Source organism: Dermacentor andersoni, chromosome 6 (genome assembly GCF_023375885.2).
Source record: "Dermacentor andersoni chromosome 6, qqDerAnde1_hic_scaffold, whole genome shotgun sequence".
NCBI classification, from domain to species: domain Eukaryota; kingdom Metazoa; phylum Arthropoda; class Arachnida; order Ixodida; family Ixodidae; genus Dermacentor; species Dermacentor andersoni.
Genome location: NC_092819.1, coordinates 7,756,460 through 7,776,983, shown reverse-complemented (window position 1 = coordinate 7,776,983; position 20,524 = coordinate 7,756,460). Strand labels below are relative to the sequence as shown.

Here is a 20,524-nt window from a genome sequence, read left to right as displayed (position 1 = left end):
CCGAATTCATTGTGGCAAAGGCTTTTAGGTACGTAGATGACTTCTTAGTATTCCTTGACTGCGGCTCATGACTCATTTGAATCACTAGCCAATCACACACTAACCTTCGTACGCACAGGCTTAGCGCCGCTAGAAATAAACCATGAGATGCCATCAGATAACATTATTAGATTCCTTGACATTAGTCTTTAATTTCACGACGAACTGGTTTACTGGAAGTACGAACCACGCGCCAATAAGCCACTGCTCCCGTACGACTGAGTTCATTCAAAACTGGTTAAGAGGGGTACTGCAATACCACGCCTTTCCAACGCATTGCGCAAATCTTGCCCTGAACTAATGGCTGCTAGCTTCAATGAACGGTTCTCCAGCCGACTGCTTCTGGGTATCCCACTCGCGTACTAGTCAGTGTCGCCGAAGGCATCCTAAAACGGAATTCGTCAAACTGCCTGATGTCTTGCGGGTTTCTGGTGGGAAGCAGAAGTGTGCGGTGATTTCGTACTTTCGCAGCTTGTCACATCGACTAAAAAACGATTGGACAAAAGGAGAACGCTCAAGTTGCTGTTTTTTACTGCTCCTGACAAGCTTCAAGAAATGTGCAATATGACTAATCCTGGCGCCTCGTACAAGACTGGGTGCAATAAGAAGCACAAGGACGAGTTCGTTGAATGTGCGGGGTCAATCGTGTATATATATAGTGTACCGATTTCTTGTAGTAACACTTATATAGGCCTAACTGGGAGGTGTGTAAAGGATCCCCTCCGGGAACACCGTAGAAATGTGATGGACACGCGCGGAGAGTTTCTTGATCCGCACTTAGGAAGTGTGAATCTAGTGACGATGCTAGTACTGTTTCCAGTTCCGGCAAAAGCGCAAACTCCGCTGCAAAATCGAGCTGCGTGCCAATCTATGAAGACTGCGCCATCGTCACGAGAAGCAGCTGCCAACCGACGCGTGAAATTATCGAGACAGGGATAAATGATAGTTTGGGGGACAACTGCGTGTGCAAGCCGTCCATTGCTTGAACTCCAAAGCGATTACGATACTTGGGTAGTCACCGATTGTTTTGCTAGCGGCGCTCGCTTGATGTTCGGCCACAAAGTGCCTTTAGACTCCGCGTTTCGCGTGTCTCAGTAAATTGTTGCAAGTTAGCGCACGCGTGTCTCAGTCTTATTTCGCCGTCCTCGTCTGGCTTTGCGCTTTCTGTCGTGTCTTAGCAACAGGCCCAAACAGCCACGTTATTGAACCTGTTGATGTGTCGGGTTGCTGTCCTCGATGAACCCTTTTCACCTGGGTTGGATTCCCCTCGGCATCGGAGGAACTTAAGGGATATTTTTCGTGTCACTGTATAGAGCACAGCACATCCCCAGTGGTCAGTGGCGTAGCCAGAAATTTCATATGGGGGGGGTCTCAGGTTACAGCCCGGCCGCCTCCTTAAAAGGTAGCTTTAGCTCGGGTGCTCCAATCTAAATACATGTAGAAGGAGAATTCGTTTTTCTCGGCAACCACTGCACCAAATTTGACAAGGTTTGTTGCATTGAAAAAAAAAAGAACTTACATTCTTATGACTGCTTGTTTGGAATTTTTCATTTAGGTTGTCAATTCTTTATTAAAATTTGGCAAAGATCGCAAATTTTTAGAAAACGAAACTATCAAGTTTAAAACTCTGTAACTCAACAATGAAAAACGATATCACAATTCGGTGAATTGCATCGAACGGTACATCTACAGCAGACAAAATTGATATGTTACACATGAATCTCATAAAATTCAGTATGAAAATACGGCTTTTGCAGAACCCTTGTACACAACGCAACCAATTCACATAAGATAGAAATTGACTCCCCAAATTTGTCCACTTTGACTGTTATAGTAGATGCCGTTTACAGAACCGCGATATCTGTTCTTGATGCAGAGCTATTTAGTTTGTAAACGTCGTGCTCCTATTTTTTTCGAATTTTCAATTTTTTTCAAAATATTTTAAACAAAATTCCGGCCCTAAACCGAAATTCCGCTTCCAACAGACACTAGAATTCGACTTTTTCTCTCAAATGCAACATATTTTATTAAAAGCGATCCAGGGTTTATCTCCGAAAAGCGTTTCTGCGTTTTACACGTATTTCAATAGGCCGCGTCGGAGTTGGGCCCGAGCTAAAGTTTCCTCTTAAACAATTTGTCGAGCGATGAAATACACGAATAATAACTGCAATGCCATTGCCAAAGATGCTGCAAACGAATTCTTGAACGCTACGCACTGTCAAAACAAGTAACTTATGCACTTTTTAATAAAAGAATATATTCGTATGCGCCAAAAACTGTGCCGAAAATAACTGATATCAGTGCTTCCATGTTTTTTGTCCATTTTATAAGTAAAGAAAATATCACACGAACTTTAGAACTATATCAGTTTGAACAACTTGAGGACAAACATGTTAATGAAACTTCGTCGTTCAAGAACCTTGTTTACATTCTTGTACACATGCAACGGCCAGTGAAAAATATCAATGACGCTGTCATTTGTTCCAATGTATTACGCAGGAGCAGTTGTCACCGGTCGTGTATCGTGAGTAATTGCACCGAAATTATAGCCGCAACAGAGAATACGTATAAAAAGCAGGAGTTCTGCAAAATATACGAGGGCGAGTCAAATGAAAGTGCATGAAAGTGAGCCAATGCTAACATATGACAAAAGGGGTACTGTATTTAAGAGTAGTCTCCATGAGCATTTAGACATTTGTCCCATTGACTAACTAGTCGCGTGATTCCCCTGTTGGGACTCCTTGGGTTGCTGCTTCAAAAAATCTGCAACTGACTCATTCACGCCGTCGTCCGACACAAATCCGGTTCCCTTGAGCTGTTTTTTCAGTTGCCCCAGAATGTGGAAGTCGCAAGGCGACAGGTCTAAGCTGTATGGCGGATGTCGCAGCGTGTCCCACTTGAACTTTGCCAGTTTTATATTAACCACATCCGCGACACGGGGACGGGCATTGTCGCGGAACAAGATGACCCCATTCATCAATTTTCCACGTCGTTTGTTCTTCATTGCGACACGCAGCCGATCCGGCGTTTCACGATATCGGAAACAATTGATAGCCTTTCAAGATTTAGGAAATGCTACCAGTAATGGCCCCTGACAATCAATCGAAAAAAAAAAGTCAACAACACCTTTCCGGCAGAAATGACGGCCTTTGCTTTCTTGGGGGTGGTGAATTCGAATGTTTCCACTGTAAGCTTTGCCGTCGTGTTTCAGGCTCGTAGAAGTGGCACCATGGTTCGTCTCCAATCACAATTGGAGACAAGAAATTGTCACCCTTATTCTCATACCGGATCGGATGAGTCAAGGCAGCGCCGAACTTCTCCGTCTTCTGGCGGTGGTTCAAAATCTTGGGCATCCATTACACGAGAGCCGATAACCAAGATGTTCATAAATTATGGCGTGAACCGAATCGTGACTGAGGTTCACACGCTCTGCCAGTTCACCAATTCTTATCCTCCGTTCTTGTCTCATCAGCTCATCAAGCTTTGCAATTTTGTTGGGGGTGATTGCATGGTGGCTTTGGTCCGGTCTTGGATCGTCTTTGCAACTTTCACGTCCTTCTTTGAACCGTTTGCTCCAACGCTTCTCAGTGGCCAATAAAATGCAATGTTCAACGTACACGGCAGCCATACGGCGACTGAATTCTTTTTAGGAAACACCTTCAGCTGTCAAAAACTTCACCGCACCGCGCTGCTCAATTTCTGGAGCATGCATTTCGTCACGCAATCGTGTTAAACCCAGTGTATGATAGCATTAAAGAACATTTATTCTCACACCTGCGTGTCACTTTTGTAAATGAGAGATGCCTGTTTGCTACGCGCATGTCTCGCATGTAATGAACCAAACCATTATTGCGCGGTGTGGGTAGGCTCACTTTCATTTGACTGGTCCTCGAACATTATAAATGCGAAGATACAATGGAATATGCAAATGTGAAGATACAGCTTGATAAAGGGCAAGAAAGTGTCACTGGAAACAAAGTTCACTGCATGATTACACAAAACCTCGAAACAAGATATCTAAATATACGTATAAGTCTCCAATAAATCTACGTATCTAAGAAAAAATCACTGTGTATAACGCATCAAACAAGGCAAATAAACATGTTGCGCTACCACAGATTTACAGAATCCTCGATCCCGCCCCCATTGCATCCACTACCCCCGATGTATTGCGCGCGACGGAGGGCGGCAAGCTTCCTCCCGCGATTCTACTTTGCGCAAGCAAGACTGAGCCGCCATCGTCGGCTAAGCCATGCCACCCCCCCTCCCTTACGCTCTCACTCGCAATTTTTGGAGGTCCCTCCCCAGTCTTTGACTATGAGACATCCTACAGTTACTTTATCTGTACAAAATCTCAATTGCATCAATAAACTGAAACTGAGATATACAATATGCGGCGCGCGGTCACGATGTTATCGCCCTTGGAGTTTATACGGAACATGAGGGCGACAGCAGGAACGCGCCTGGAGTGTCCATATAATTGCTATCGAAATAATATAATAAGAGTATCCGGCAATTGAAGCGTCCCGTGGCCCATTACTTTTCGCAAAAAAAGTAACAAAGTCGAACTTTCACTATGCGACAATTTGCTGCGCCGCGACAATGTCTTTTAGTCTTTTGTGGAGCGGGAACAGGGAATTGAAAAAAAAAGAACGCAAAGGAAAGCATGTTGGCCACAATGGAATGCCTACTTTGGGCACCTAGTGTGGCTACCGAAGGAATATCGAAGAAAACGTGAGACGCTTGTTCCACCGAGAACCAGGGCGCTATAACGTAAAGCTATTCCAAACTTCCAAAAAGAATAAGAATGGGCTGGGGTGCGTTTGGCAGGCATTCTCAGATCATGAACAGCAGGTTACCATTATCCCTCAAGAGAAAAGTTTATAACAGCTGTGTCTTACCAGTACTCACGTACGGGGCAGAAACCTGGAGGCTTACGAAAAGGGTTCTACTTAAATTGAGGACGACGCAACGAGCTATGGAAAGAAGAATGATAGGTGTAACGTTAAGGGATAAGAGCAGATTGGGTGAGGGAACAAACGCGAGTTAATGATATCTTAGTTGAAATCAAGAAAAAGAAATGGGCATGGGCAGGACACGAAATGAGGAGGGAAGATAACCGATGGTGATTAAGAGTTACGGAATGTATTCCAAGGGAAGGGAAGCGTAGCAGAGGGCGGCAGAAAGTTAGGTGGGCGGATGAGATTAAGAAGTTTGCAGGGACAACATGGCCACAATTAGTACATGACCGAGGTAGTTGGAGAAGTATGGGAGAGGCCTTTGCCCTGCAGTGGGCGTAACCAGGCTGATGATGATGATGATGATGATTCCAAACTTTTCTATTCCAATTCTGCAATCATCCCTCCGCCATTGGCCAACAACTTTTTTAACCCCCCCCCCCCCCACGTCACCTGTCTGTCACGCGACGTCACGAAAACCGCGGTAACTCCCCATCTGATATGATGTGAACACACTGATTGTGCATGACTGCAAAGAACAAAAGAAAAATATTTGTTTCTGATTCGACGCCTTCTCGCCATTAGACCTCGGCTATTGGTCAAAAGTTGTCGGGCTGCACCTACTTCACTTGCCTGTCATCCGACGTCACAAAACCGCGAAAACTCACCGCGTCAAAGTGATGTGTACGCGTTAAAGATGAATTAATATGCCCAACAAAACTGAATTTTTCTCTGAATAGCCGCAGGCTGTCCCGTTCCGAAAGGAATAAAAGATGGCTGCCGCCGATCTCTCAGGCATTGACTACTCGCACCTGCCGGAGAGCATGGGTTTATTTGCGTACAGTAAAACTTTTTGCGTGGCTGTGTAACGTTTTCGAGCACTTTCTGCACGTTTACGACCTCGCTCAGTCAACTTTTTTTTTTGCTGATGATTTTTTTAGAGGCATTCTTAACCTTCCGTTGCATGTCGCCGCGATCTTCGATCAGGCACCCCAAGCTAAGTAAGGGAAAGCGGACCAATCGCAAACACCGCACCAGCCTCTTCACCCGGTTATCGATTTTCAGTGCACTGGCTCGGCCCCATCGAATACCTCTCCACTTGAGCCGTGCTGCTCGCCTCTTATCAGCCAATTAGATAAGACAAGTCGCTCAGTGTAGGCAATGTTTTTCGTTTTCAAAGCAAACAAAAGAGACCTCCTATAAACGAGGAAAGCATTTGATTGGTCTCTTTTAACAATCCTGCGTGTCACCGCCCGATGCTTGCGTCGGCGGTTACGCACATTTGACGTCAGGAGATTGGAATAAAAACATTGGAATAGTTTTACGTTATAGGGCCCCCAGACGCATCCTGCTCTGTATCCTACACCGGCGAGACAAGACATTCCAGAGAGGTTGCGCTCAAGCGAACGCGGTGCAATCCGTCGAGTCCCCACAGTGATGGCGGCGAGCGACCATTGTTTCTTTTTCTCGTCTGCTAGCCTGAAAGCGTCCGGAACTCTGCCAGGCGAAAATCCACTCGGCCAGAGAAAATTGAACGTGCAACGAAGTACGCCGCGTGGTGGTCGGGACAACACGAGAAATACGCATACGCTCTGGCTGGCTCTGGCAGCCCGCTGGTAGGGTAGCGGGAACAAAAAAATTAAAGAGGCTCAATGTGTCCTCACGAATAAAAGTCAAAATATAAACAATAAATAAGAACGTAGTTACCTTTGCTGGCTCTCCTGTCTTGACATGGACGCTTTGGCGTAAGAGAAAAAAAATGTTGATATTTTTTTGTGACATGGCACAAATGAACCACCACAACGCTTTGTCTCATCGGACGTCGCTGCGTGCTTTGTCAGCTTGTCGATAGTGTGTTGATTTGGCTTGTCTCGTTGTATGTTCCGATGTACGACGTTAGAAAAATCAATGCACCTTTGGCATCAAATGTTTATAACAACATTAAACCTACAAAATTCCGCCATTGAAGATCTAAAGCATAACTTTGGAAATGCCAATGCACCTTTCAAATCAAAAGTTTATAAGAACTTTATACCCATAAAGTATCGGAATTTACATCCGTGCGTTCCGTAGATTCCGCGGCCTCCGCGAAATGCCGCGGCGAGCTCGTTCGCCATTAAGTTCGCCATCAAAACGCCCTTGAAACTTTGTGCTCGGATGCGGCTGCTTGCGTTATGTGACTCCCGGTGCATGGGCGTTGCCACGAAATCCAGCCCGAGTTCGCAATGTTCGCGGTGAAATGTGTTTGCGAGCGTGAAAAAGACATTCTAGACAAAATCCACAGTGATTTCCGGCGCCGGGGGTTGTTTTGGTCGGCGGTGCATGGACAGCACGAAAAAATTTCGGCGGGGGGGTGAAGCCCCATAAGCCATAGTCCATCTTCACTCACTTTACTCCACCTTCATTCTGTTTACTCCACCTTGAGTAATCTTACTCTCACGTCGCAACCATATGGCTGCGGCGTGACGTGTGCAGTGCGCACCCTCTAGGCACAGCTTTAGTCATCGCCATGGCGTCGGGGAAGCGGGCTCGTAGGTTCGCTTCCCTCACAGACCCAAATGTACGAAAATTTATTTTCAACGCCACTAATTTTACTTTGTTTACAGGAATCTCCATGAGGAATTTGACGTCAATCCGAATTATTTTTGACGTGTTTTTACTCTTTGCGCCGTCGGCCATTTTTGGTACCATCCGTCGACCATGCGGGATTTTCTGTCTGATGGGACGTATAGTGCTTTCGCATTAAGAATAGCACCACCGGCATAACCTACGATTCGGTACCCGTCGATCTGAACAGGCAAGGACAAAAAGGCCGTTGGTCTCTCGAATACGCGTTACGCTGGCGCCTGCTACGCACTTGTACGCCTTGGATTGCCTGCCGTTGTAGAAGCGTCCTACAAGAAGAACTATAGCTGTGCAATCTATCTACGTCCGCACCAGGCAGCACTTGATTTTCGGCGATGGCTGCATATAATCCCTTTCACGCTCATCTGGCATGTGTCCCGCGTACGGCTGCATCCTCACTGGAGATAAAAGGAAAATTCGTAATAAGTGTACCACCGCATTACCACTGTATGATTGGACACTCTGGTCGGTAAGCTTTCCGTTGCATTGAAGAAAAAAAAAGAACAGGGAAGAAAGCAACGGCTGGAATTAAAAGTCGGTTTAACAACCATCACCGCATCACCGCAATTGACGCCCCCCTAAGCGTCGCGCCCTTTCCACCCTCGGCACGCACGCGCCCGTGAGCGTTCTTCCCAGAATGCTCGAAGCACGTCTCGTTATTCACACGAGCTCGGGGGAGAAAGAACCGAGTGAAAAACGCTTCTCTTCCCGGTTACACACACGGGCCCCGTTGTATACATTCGGTTTTGGGCCAATCCGGTTCTGCGCTGCGGCGCGTCTCTTCGGCGGCGTCGCTCTTTCCCGGTTCCGGTAAAAAACGCTCGGCGCATCGCCGCTGTGCGTGTCGCAGCTCCCCCGTGGCGGCGTTTATTTATTCGCCGTCTCCACGTTTTGTTCCCCGTCGGCCGCAGATTCCGCGCCGAGATGCTGCTTCGCCGCAAAATTATGGGACGGCGGCGTTGGTGCCGCCGAGGGTGTGCGTTCTCTCGCGAGGCTCGTCAAATGCGTGCAACGCCGGCTACGCTGCGCCCCTTGTCGGTCCGGTAGGCGAAAGACGCAAAAAATATGAATGTCTTTGTTAGCTGCAAAAGTAAACAACAAGAAAAAAAGAGCGACTGTTGGAATCGTGTCGGACGTGGAGAGAAATTAATGCAGTGATAGATCCCTGCTATTGGGCACTGGATGCTCGCTCTTTCGATGTGCCGGCTGCAGTGCGGCCCACCCTCTCCCCCCAGCCTCTTTCTCTCTCTCCGTGGAAGCAAACAAAGGCAAATACAATAGCGCACTGCTGAGCTACTTCGTGCCCTTTGCTCATCATCCGCAGAAGTGCGTGGTTGCTGCCCTCGACTGCCCCGGACCAGACGACGCCAAGCGAAGCCACTGTTGCGCGGCGAGGGCTTCGCAGGCGCGCACGTGTGCCTGCCTCTGGCGGCGTCCCTCGAGGCGACGCAGGTACGAATTCCCGCTGGAAACTACATGTCGAACCACACTGACAAAGGCTGTAAATCACTCGCGTCTTAAATAAAAAATTACGCCCTCGCACCCACTTCCACTTATCCGGATCCAGATTCGCGCGACACTCACAGACGAAGTTCCAGTGTCCAGTGTCCCCAAATGAATTACCGTGCCAGCAAGTCCACCGGCCGTTAGATCGGTTCGCGCTCTGCTGCACAGAAGTATGGCGAAGGAGGCGTGGCCTGTACGGGCGACACCGGCGTTGTCAGGGAAAAAAAGTGTGACGGCAAATCTTTTGTTTTTCTTCTTCCCATTGCCATCTCTTTAGTGTCACGACGGCCAGAACCTGTAGCGCATTGTTGTGCGTCAGGGGCCGCTACGTGTGTGGTGGCATTGGACCACGTGTGCCGTTCCTGCAGCAAAATATCCCCTCGCCTGTGCTCGCGTAAATCCGCGACTGACACTGAGCACGCATATATATATATATATATATATATATATATATATATATATATATATATATATATATATATATATATATATATATATATATATATATATATATAATTCAAGGAAAAGTTCTGTAGGTCCGGTGCATAGGTAGTTGAATAGACGAAAGAGCACACTTACGACAATTGCATTTGTAATGTTTTAACGTTTCGGCTGTGGCATGGCCTTCGTCACAATATTATGACGGTGGTGGTATTCTGACGAAGGCCGTGCCACGGCCGAAACGTTAAAGCATTAAAAATGCAATTTTCGTAAGTGTTCTCCTTCGTTTATTCAACTATATATATATATATATATATATATATATATATGGAGTTTTACGGGCCAAAACCACTTTCTGATTATGAGGCACGCCGTAGAGAACCCCGGAAATTTCGACCACCTGGGGTTCTTTAACGTTGGCCTAAATTTAAGTACACGGGTCTTTTCGCAGGATCTTTTCAATGCACACGGGTCTTTTCACGGATCTTTTCAATGCGGCCGCTGTGGCCGCCGGGATTCATATATATATATATATATATATATATATATATATATATATATGTATATATTATAAGAAGCCAACAAACACTGACACCAAGGACAACATAGGGGAAATTACCTGTGCTTAATAAATAAAAATGAAGGAACGATAAATTATGGAATTGAAAGTGGATGAAAAAATTAGTTGCCGCAGGCGGGGAACGATCCCACAACCTTCGCATCTGGTTTATATATATATATATATATATCGGCTCTCGTCGGATGACGGTGCCAATGCATGCTGCTGGCCGAGAGCTGCCGAGGAGATAAAGAACGCCCTGCCCGTCGCCAGTCACGATGCAGCCGACCTTGTTCATCGAACGCACGCTTGAGAGCAGCACGATACGACTGCGTAACCCCTCCGTCACGTGTTTTTTTTTTTTCATATTTCTGGGGCTTTCATTGCAATCCGGAAAAAGGGACTGCGTAAGCCGTATAGTACGGGAAATAACTCGATCGGTGGTTTCTGAAGGTGCTCTATAAACCTGCGCATCACACTATAAGGGCTCATCTTTATGGATACGTTTGGTCCGTTGCAGAATGCAGTTATAAATATATATATAATCTTGCACTTGAAGAAACTGCGTGTGACCACGAAAAATTTAGTGCTGAAGTGACGGCGTTATATGAGTATACGCAAGACCTCATAGTAGGAGACAGACTGTGCACGATCGAGTGCCACGTTTACACAAGTTCATCTATTTTATGAACTGAGCAAGCGCAAACACTTAAGTCCATATTTATACTGGTCACTTGAAACATCTCCATAATGTAATGCTCATCAGCGTGGGAGCAAATGCAACGAGAGCACGATATGTTATCACGTACGAGCTCTGATTTCCAAAATATATTTATTTACCAATCACCGCGCTCAAGAAAAGACATCGCTTCACGTTTTTGATGTTAAATTTTTTTTTTTTGTCAATAAAGCAGTCACATAAAGCCTCAATTCATCAGGAGTGCAACAAATAATAACCATGCCACTTAATTTTAAATTCACCGGTGCAAAGTGTACCGTGGCAAGAAGAGGATGAATAAGTCACCATGAAGGTAGGTAGCGGTCAAGTGGTATCATGCCACCACCATGACAGCACCGGCAGTGATAACATTGAGCCCTCGACAGGATAAGAGAAGGCGGAAGGCAATGTAAGCGCACGGATTATGTTATTATCAGATTAACAGTAATGAAAGAATTGTGCGTGTCTGTGTGTGTGGGGGGGGGGAGGGTTATTAACATTTTACATCAATGTGGGAAGTACTGATTAAGTCAATGTAGTTAGGAAGAAGCCTCCGGGGCTCCTATCTACATACATGCTTGGGAAAGGAGCAATCGTTTTTCTCGGCAATGACTACACCAATTTGGTGAGGTTCATTGTATTTAAAAGCAAAATTTTAAATCTAGTGGCTGGTGGAAGCGGATTTTCGATTTAGACTGAAAATTCTTTATGAAAATTGCCAAAAATTGAAAACTTTTAGAAAGCGAAACTATCAAGGTTACAAATTGAACTCAAGAATAAAAGAAACGATATCACAATTGTATAAACTTCATCTAATAGTACTTTCAAAGCGAACAAAATGAATGTATCGCTTACCGCTCTGCAATATACCGTCCTTATGTGAGTGTGAACCCGCCGTGGTTGCTCAGTGGCTACGGTGTTGGGCTGCTGAGCGCGAGGTCGCGGGATCGAATCCCGGCCACGGCGGCCGCATTTCGATGGGGGCGAAATGCGAAAACACCCGTGTGCTTAGATTTAGGTGCACGTTAAAGAACCCCAGGTGGTCGAAATTTCCGGAGTCCTCCACTACGGCGTGCCTCATAATCAGAAAGTGGTTTTGGCACGTAAAAACCCCATAATAATAATAATAAAATTATCTGACTGTGACTTTTGCAATACCCTCGTAAACATTGTAAGAAATTCACGGGAGATGTAAATTTATGTATTGAATTTGTCCGCTTTAAATTTTTCCGCCTGCAGTTTACAGAACGGCGATATCCGTTTTCGATGCAGAGTGCCACTGTGGGGCTAGAGTGTGGGCGCAGGTCAGCCAGACGCACGAAGGAAGCGCCCAAAGACAGTGCCAGCAGCACGGCACATGGAGACGCGCTTCGCAATGAACAGCCTCACCGTCGTGTGGGAGCGTCGCGGCGACGGCTTGGCGCACTTGGCTCCCGGCGGTGGCGAGCGCCGCAGGTTGTCGACAGCCCGGGCTCAGCAGCACAGCTCCGGCGTGTAGCCAAGCTGGACAGCAGCGGCCAGGCTCGGGCGCAGGGTGCCAGTACGTAGCCCAGGTTCCGCAGCGTTAGCTCTGGAACGTGGCCCGAGCTTGGCAGCAGCGGTGGTGCAAGCCGGGACGACGTCAGCAGGAACGATGGTAGGAACCGCAGTGGGTCCCGGTTCGCAGTACGATACCGGGACGTCGGGACGTGGCCCAGCGTTCAATCCGCTCGCGTTAAAAGCTCGCCGTGCTGCGTCGTTCTGCCAGCTGGTCGACCCGCTCATCGACCCCGCACGCCGAACACGAGCACGAAAAGCCCGCGCATTGCACCTCTCGGCTCCGCACAACGAGTACAAGCATCAGGGTGCCGTCCTCTTACCACAGCCACATTCGTAAAGTTAGGGCTTCCATTTTAACACTGTAACTGTTTAAGCTTTTAGTTCCGCCGTGGAGCATTACCAGAAAACTCGGCCCCGCTGTGCGCCGCCTCGCATCGCCTAGCAACCGCCTGCGAGAGCGCCGAGCCACGTAACCTCCTCGCACACCCACGCGCCGCGCATAGGGCGGAGTCGTGACGTCACAGGCGAGTAAAAGCTCGGAACAGCCGGCGCGGCGACACACCTCTCGCCTCCTCTACTCCGTGCGTACGTGCTGATGCCATGGGAAGGCGGAAGAAAGTCCTGCCGCCCGAAGAAGAAGCGGCTTACCAGGGAGAGCGCCGCACTGCCAAGCGAGAAGGGATGCGTCGCCGCCGAGCTGATCCAGAACACCGCGCCGAAGCTGCAGCTCAGAACAGGCGACGCCGAGTCGAAGTTACCGAGCTTCAGTCCAGGGAACGCGAGAGTCCACGCCTGAACACTCGACGTCGCCAGAAAGCGATTGCGGCCTGCGACTGCTCGTAAACTTCCAGCGTCAAGCACGCCGAGACAACTCAGCAAAACCTAGCATAACCTCGCAAAACCTAGAAATAACTTAGCCAAGCCTACCATAACCTCGCAAAACTTAGAAACGACTTAGCCGAGCCTACCAAAAACTTACCAAAACCTAGCATATCTGCGCAAAACCTTCGAACAGGTTAGGAAAGTCAAGTAAAAGCTAGGTGATCACATACTCCGCTATTGACTCCAGCCTTGCACCACTAGTGCAAACTGCGCACGAATTTTCTTTTTTCATACTTAGAAAGCTTTAATATTAAAAAAAAAAAACATGGAGGCCCTAGATTAATATTTCGTTTAAATACTCACTAGAATATAAACTTCTCTCTGAAATGCAACAACTTTCATTAAAATCAGCCCAGGTGACGGGAAGCTATGTCGCGCAGAATAATTCTACATTAGTGTACTACTGTTTTTACTCTGCAGCTGAGAAACCTATTGTTTAAAGCAACAACGCCAATGTAACATTGGAACTAATAATTTTTATTGCAAATGAGTGTTGTTTGTTTGTTTGTTTAGTGTTATTGCAAGCTATGTAGTTTTTATGTAAGAGAAACACTAAAGATGTAGCACTTCATTAATTAAAAGAAAGCTTCTTTTACAACAAAATAAAGTCGGAGTGAGGGTGTTGAAAGCGTTTATTTTAGCTAATAAAACTGCCGTGAGAACAAATAAACCGTAAACAATCTGTCAAACCAGTGAAAGTGTGAAAAAAATATTTGCAGCATTATTTACGTAATGTAGCCTCCAAGTAAAAAGGGCCTGTAGTGCATTGTAATAGTATGATTTGTAAACAACTTATTTACAAAGTTTGAACACAGTATTAAGAAAAAAAATTCAGAGCCATTCCACTCTGTGAAGGTGCAAATGAAAATAGCAAAACAATATAACACAAACATGCCCGGTATGTTTACTCGTATTTACGCTTATCTCGTGACCAGGGTAATTATGTCTTCATGGTCACTATGATAGAGGGTCACGGACTCTGTGACGACACTGGAGATGTTCTCAGCGAACGGTGTACGTCTATGCGCGACCGATGGCGCGTCGTGGAGACATTGACCTTGGTGTAACATTGAAGGTCGAACCTTTCTGAGAGAAACGCCAAGAACCACTTTCCGTCGGGACGAGATACATCGACGTTGAAGTCGCCCACAATGACGATGGGATCGGGATCCACCCAAATGTGTCGATCATAAAGTCTTCAAGAACCCTCTTTCACGTTCCGGGATGAACGTATACAACGTATACAGTGGGCGACAAGGATTCCGTCCCCAGTCTGTCTGGCCGGCACCTTCCACGGCAAGGCCCGTCGTCGTCTGCAAGGCATAGGGCGCGCCACGGTCGCGCTGCCGTTGTTTGCGTGTGTCGCAGCGCATCAAACCATCCTCCGTCGCCGGTTTTGACACATCTGGCCGGAAACGCAGCTGGGACACATACCAAGGTAGGCTGGTAGCAAAGCCTCCGTATAGAAGCCCACAGGCCAACAAAATGTCGGCTCGTTGCAACCGTCGCCATCTACGTATCGGAGGGACAACTAACAGCAAACAAAAAACAAAAAATGAAAAGTGATGTCACAACCTGAAATGGAAGTGACGTCAAGATCTTGTGCTGATTGGCGTGAATGTTTAAATTCCTTTAGCGTCCGGCGTTTCCACCGCTACGGCAGCAGTTATTTTTCTCTTGAAACTGAGGCGAACTTGTGACTCGCCTCAGCTGAAGCGTCAGCGTGTCATTAAACTACAGGAGTGGCGTACGTCTTAGTGTGAACATAATTAGGCTGTTATTGACGGCAAATTGCTGCAGTAGGTTCCTTAGGAAGGTCAGCGAATAGGATGGAAGTAAATCATAGTGCCACAGGGGTCTCGAAAGCAACTTCATTTTTATTGGTCTAGAATAATGCAACCAAACAAAACATGTTTCAATGGATGAAAAGTACTATGTCCAGCGCACAGTCGTAATGTATAGCAACATATGCGAAGCCTCTTCACGGAATCATTCGCGATTCCGAGAGACACCATGTATTGGTATCCAACAGTTATCAGACAACATTGTCATTTCGAAAACATTCCACACACTATTTTGCTGCCCGCCGGGCGTTCAAGGCCTTCGTTACGGAGAGTTAACGAACATAGCGCGACGTTTCTTCGCGGAGCGTTCCGCGCTTATCGTGACGACGAGACACGGCGCGTTGGACGCCGCAGCGTGAACTTGCACGATAAGGAAGAATCCGCACCTTTCGCCAACGAACGTCATGCGCTGGGTCACAAAAAATTTGAAGTAAGCGCGTGCCGCACTTTGAACAAATAAGGACATAAAGGAACTCGAGTGAAACTGCCACGTTCAAGTGAGCAACGCCATTGCGCATGACTCAATAGCTGCTTTCCGCAGCCTTGCCAAGTCTTGCGCCAAAGTCAATGGTTGATAAAGGTCACCAAGAACGAACTAATAAATTGTCAAATAGAAAAAAATTAACATTTGTTGTTTTAGTACAGCAAAATATTTTAAATGGAATATTTACTCGTATGACAGTATTCTGATTAAACATTTTTCAACATTTCTTTTCGCATTGGTTATCTAGTTTCAGTGTTTCTCCCCCCTCACCTAGTAGCGCTTCAATCGTGCCCCACTAACTGATATCTCTGGCGAAAGGTTCTGCCACGCTTTTGGTTCCAAGCCTCGCGCGCTAATTAGTTGGACAATTGCACACAAGCTGATAAGTTTCTGCCTTATGCTTAAGCAATTTTAGCTTTATAGACGCCGCCATCGTTTTTGCCTATGCGAAACGCTAGAAACTAGTCTAAGACAGCTCCGCTGTAAAAAAGGCTTTTGAACTGAACAATCACACATTTGAGCGGAGGTCCTCGTTTTTGGGTCATTCCACGCGAAACGTCCCAGACCGCAAAAGTGACCATCGCGATTTCTCTTGGAAGAAATCGGGCAAGTTCGCAATTGTGTGATTCACCGAAATATCTCTTTGATTCTTTTATGTAACGTCATATGTGAACGCATTTATGAATTTACGGCGTTAAATTGGCAAAGTAAAAACAACGAAAAATTGCGCATTTTCACAAATTCTTTGCATCGTTAAGGTTTAAGCTGCAACATTCTTTTGTACTTTTTTTAAAGCGCAGTTCCTAGATGCCGTTGAGCGTCGGCGTCCCTCAGCACATCGAAGCACATCGAGCACAGCGAAGAATGAAAGAGCGAGCGTGGAGCGCAGCTGGGCTGAAGGGCGGTGATAGCGAGGAAAGCGCGAGGAGGAAAGAGGAGGAGGCGGAGGGGTGTATGGTGAAGGCGGGAGAAGCGTATGGCCGCGCAAGACGGGCTCTGCGGCGACGACCGTTACCAGATGGCGCAAGACTAGCACGCTGTCGTCAGTTCACCGATGACGCCATCGATAAGGCATACGGCGAGCGCGTCCAACGATACCCACATATGGAAACAAAGCGCTGCATGAGCGGAGGTCTGTCTGCGGCGGCTGCTGTGAATCGCGCCCTCGCGTCACTCACGCGCTGCCTCTCACGAACTCCCGATTAGCGAGCCAGTCACGTCACACTTCGCTCCATTTGCAATGTGCCGCACGAGACAGAGTGTTGCGCCAGGCACGCTACTCACAGCGCTCTCTTTGTAATATAAAGCGTGCACCCCTTTAATCATAATACAAAATATTGACACACATACTTCTTTCACGTATAGAGCTGCGCTTAAATTTCGCATCGGGGAGTATCGCAATCGTCGGTATTTCTCCCCGCTTCTATAATTTATGCTAAATATAGTGTTCGACTGCGAAATCAAGTACTCTGCCAGAAAATTACTTCCGAATTCGTCATAAAGTCACTTTTTGATGATGAGCAGTCTTACATTAAGCATTAAGGGCCTCCAGATAATTATGCGTTAACTAGCTCATTAAACGCACCAGTTTTTCATCTTGTGACCTAGAAATCTTAATTTGAGTACATTTTGCTTGAAGCGAGGAAACAATTTTCGAAGTCCACAACGAATCTCATCGATAGGCACCCCCGAAATGCGCCTTCACTGCAAAGCATGCTTGGCCGACGAATTCTTGCCGTTTATGAACTCTGTGTGCATAAAATATGGCTGCACGCTTTTTTATGTGCACTAAATGGCAGTAAAGTATCCGTTTACACTGTTGATGCCCCCGTAACTAGGTTTTAAGATAATGCATTTGTGGGATGAAAGCAAGTCATGACTACTTCGAGGTCGTCGTCAGGACCGTATATCCGCCGCCAGACGTTGAGCACCGCGCGGATTCCCTGTTTCGACTGTTCGCGTACTACGTGGCGGTTCCTCCTCCCGCGAGTAGCGCTGGCCAACACGCTCGGGGCTAGGCACACGTGCACGCGAGCGCACAGGTGGCAACCGAGAGCCAGTACTGCGGCTTCCTGCTCCTCCCATGAGAGAAAAGTGGGATGTTATTTCAAGGTAACACATATCCGCTACGCCCGAGAAATAGCAGGTGAATACGATCACCAGCCAATTTGGTTCATAATGGTGCACTCAAAGCACACGAACGCATTGCGGGATCCGGCCGCCGCGACTTGAAGTCGAACCCGCGACCTAGTGCTCAGCAGCAAAGCCACTCATCATCCTTCATTCATTCAACAATTTAAGGTTGTGGAGGAGCCTGCGACATAGTGTCAATCCATTATAAATAAATCGATAAACCTACTGAAGTACACTTGTGACGTGTACATTCACACGGGTGTATGTAGTTCAAACTGTTCATCTGGCTTTTTATTTTATATTTTCTCATTAACTTTCTTTTGCTTTGGGATAGCCGGCCGTATACCGTATCTACGTATTGCCAAAGGGCTGTCATAAAACAGGCCATCTGTGTCATTCATGGCGACAACTAAGCGACTATTCTTGTTCACATGCTGCAGAAATATAAAGCGGTTATATTTACTTCACAAAATAAATGTTTCCGATTACACTTACCTATTTAAAGCTCCAAGAAATTAAACGAAGCATTTACAAAAAAAAGCATTCAATTGCCTCGAGGCTGCTTTCATTTAATCATGTTTGACTTTGACTAACTTTTTAGTACTGATCAAGAAACGCCAATGTATGAAAGCCTCTAACACTACAGCAAGAATAAAACTGGCAGAACTTTTGAAGTTAATCAACAAGCTTGAGACACCTGACATAAGGAAGTATAATATGGATAGAATTGAACGTGCTCTCAGGAACGGAGAAAGCCTAAAAGCAGTGAAGAAGAAACTAAGAATGGACAAGAATCAGATGTATGCGCTAAGAGACAAAGCCGGCAATATCATTACTAATATGGATGAGATAGTTCAAGTGGCTGAGGAGTTCTATAGAGATTTATACAGTACCAGTAGCATCTACGACGATAATGGAAGAGATAATAGTCTAGAGGGATTAGAAATTCCACTAGTAACGCCGGAAGAAGTAAAGAAAGTCTTGGGAGCTATGCAAAGAGGGAAGGCAGCTGGGGTGGATCAGGTAACAGCAGATTTGTTGAAGGATGGTGGGCAGATTGTTCTAGAAAAACTGGCCACCCTGTATACGCAGTGCCTCATGACTTCGAGCGTACCGGAATCTTGGAAGAACGCTAACATAATCCTAATCCATAAGAAAGGGGACGCCAAAGACTTGAAAAATTATAGACGGATCAGCTTACTGTTCGTTGCCTACAAATTATTTACAAGGATAATCGCAAATAGAATCAGAAACACCTTAGAATTCTGTCAACCAAAGGACCAGGCAGGATTCCGTAAAGGCTACTCAACAATAGACTATATTGACACTATCAATAAGGTGATAGAGAAATGCGCGGAATATAACCAACCCTTATATATAGCTTTCATTGATTACGAGAAAGTGTTTGATTCAATCGAAACCTCAGCAGTCATAGAGGCATTACGGAATCAGGGTGTAGACGAGCCGTATGTAAAGATACTGAAAGATATCGATAGCGGCTCCACAGCCACCGTAGTCCTCTATAAAGAAAGCGACAAAACACCAATAAAGAAAGGTGTCAGGCAGGGAGATACGATCTGTCCAATGCTATTCACAGCGTGTTTACAGGAGGTATTCAGAGACCTGGATTGGGAAGAATTGGGGATAAGGGTTAATGGAGAATACCTTAGTAACTTGCGATTCGCTGATGATATTGCCTCGCTTAGTAACTCAGGGGACCAATTGCAATGCATGCTCACTGACCTGGAGAGGCAAAGCAAAAGAGTGGGTCTAAAAATTAATCTGCAGAAAACTAAAGTAATGTTTAACAGTCTCGGAAGAGAACAGCAATTTACAATAGGCAGCGAGGCACTGGAAGTCGTAAGGGAATACATCTACTTAGGGCAGGTTGTGACCGCGGATTCGGATCACGAGATTGAAATAATCAGAAGAATAAGAATGGGCTGGGGTGCATTTGGCAGGCATTCTCAGATCATGAACAGCAGGTTGCCATTATCCCTCAAGAGAAAAGTGTATAACAGCTGTGTCTTACCAGTACTCACGTACGGGGCAGAAACCTGGTGGCTTACGAAAAGGGTTCTACTTAAATTGAGAACGACGCAACGAGCTATGGAAAGAAGAATGATGGGTGTAACGTTAAGAGATAAGAAAAGAGCAGATTGGGTGAGTGAACAAACGCGAGTTAATGACATCTTAGTCGAAATTAAGGAAAAGAAATGGACATGGGCAGGACATGTAATGAGGAGGGAAGATAAGCGATGGTCATTAAGGGTTACGGACTGGATTCCAAGAGAAGGGAAGTGTAGCAGGGAGTGGCAGAAAGTTAGGTGTACGGATGAGATTAAGAAGTTTGCAGGGACAACATGGCCACAATTAGTGCATGACCTGGGTAGTTGGAGAAGTATGGGAGAGGCCTTTTCCCTGCAGTGGGCGTAACCATGATGATGATGATGATGATGAAACTGTTTGTTCAAAATTGGGCCGGAAGGTGCTCGCATCATTCATTGACATGTTCAAGTGCTGGTATCGCTGTTCAAAACTCGTTTGCCGAATAATGCAACAAGTTATTGTCTACTCGCCGCAGCAATGAATCGGCATTCACTTTGCCACTCGAAAAAGAAACTCGGCAGATCAATTCCGAAGGTAAAACAGTGCAATTAACCACACAGCCAGCACCTATTATTCGACGTGGTTTACCTGCGTACGGGCCCGTAGGCGACGCGTTATACTCTCCGGCGTAAGCCGACTGGTTTCGTTCATCCTTTGCGCCGAACTCATTTGAATCATCTGATCTGG

At 46.4% G+C, this 20,524-nt stretch overlaps 1 long non-coding RNA gene across 1 annotated transcript in view; it reads left to right on the top strand.

The window, feature by feature from the left end:
• Nucleotides 1–9,080, top strand: part of LOC129382219 (uncharacterized) — a 78,681-nt gene extending 69,601 nt beyond the window's left edge. Inside the window, exon 3 of the long non-coding RNA XR_008610313.2 lies at nucleotides 8,947–9,080. This is a non-coding gene — a long non-coding RNA (uncharacterized lncRNA). The remainder of the gene's footprint in view (nucleotides 1–8,946) is intronic.
• The last annotated feature ends 11,444 nt before the right edge of the window (nucleotides 9,081–20,524 follow it).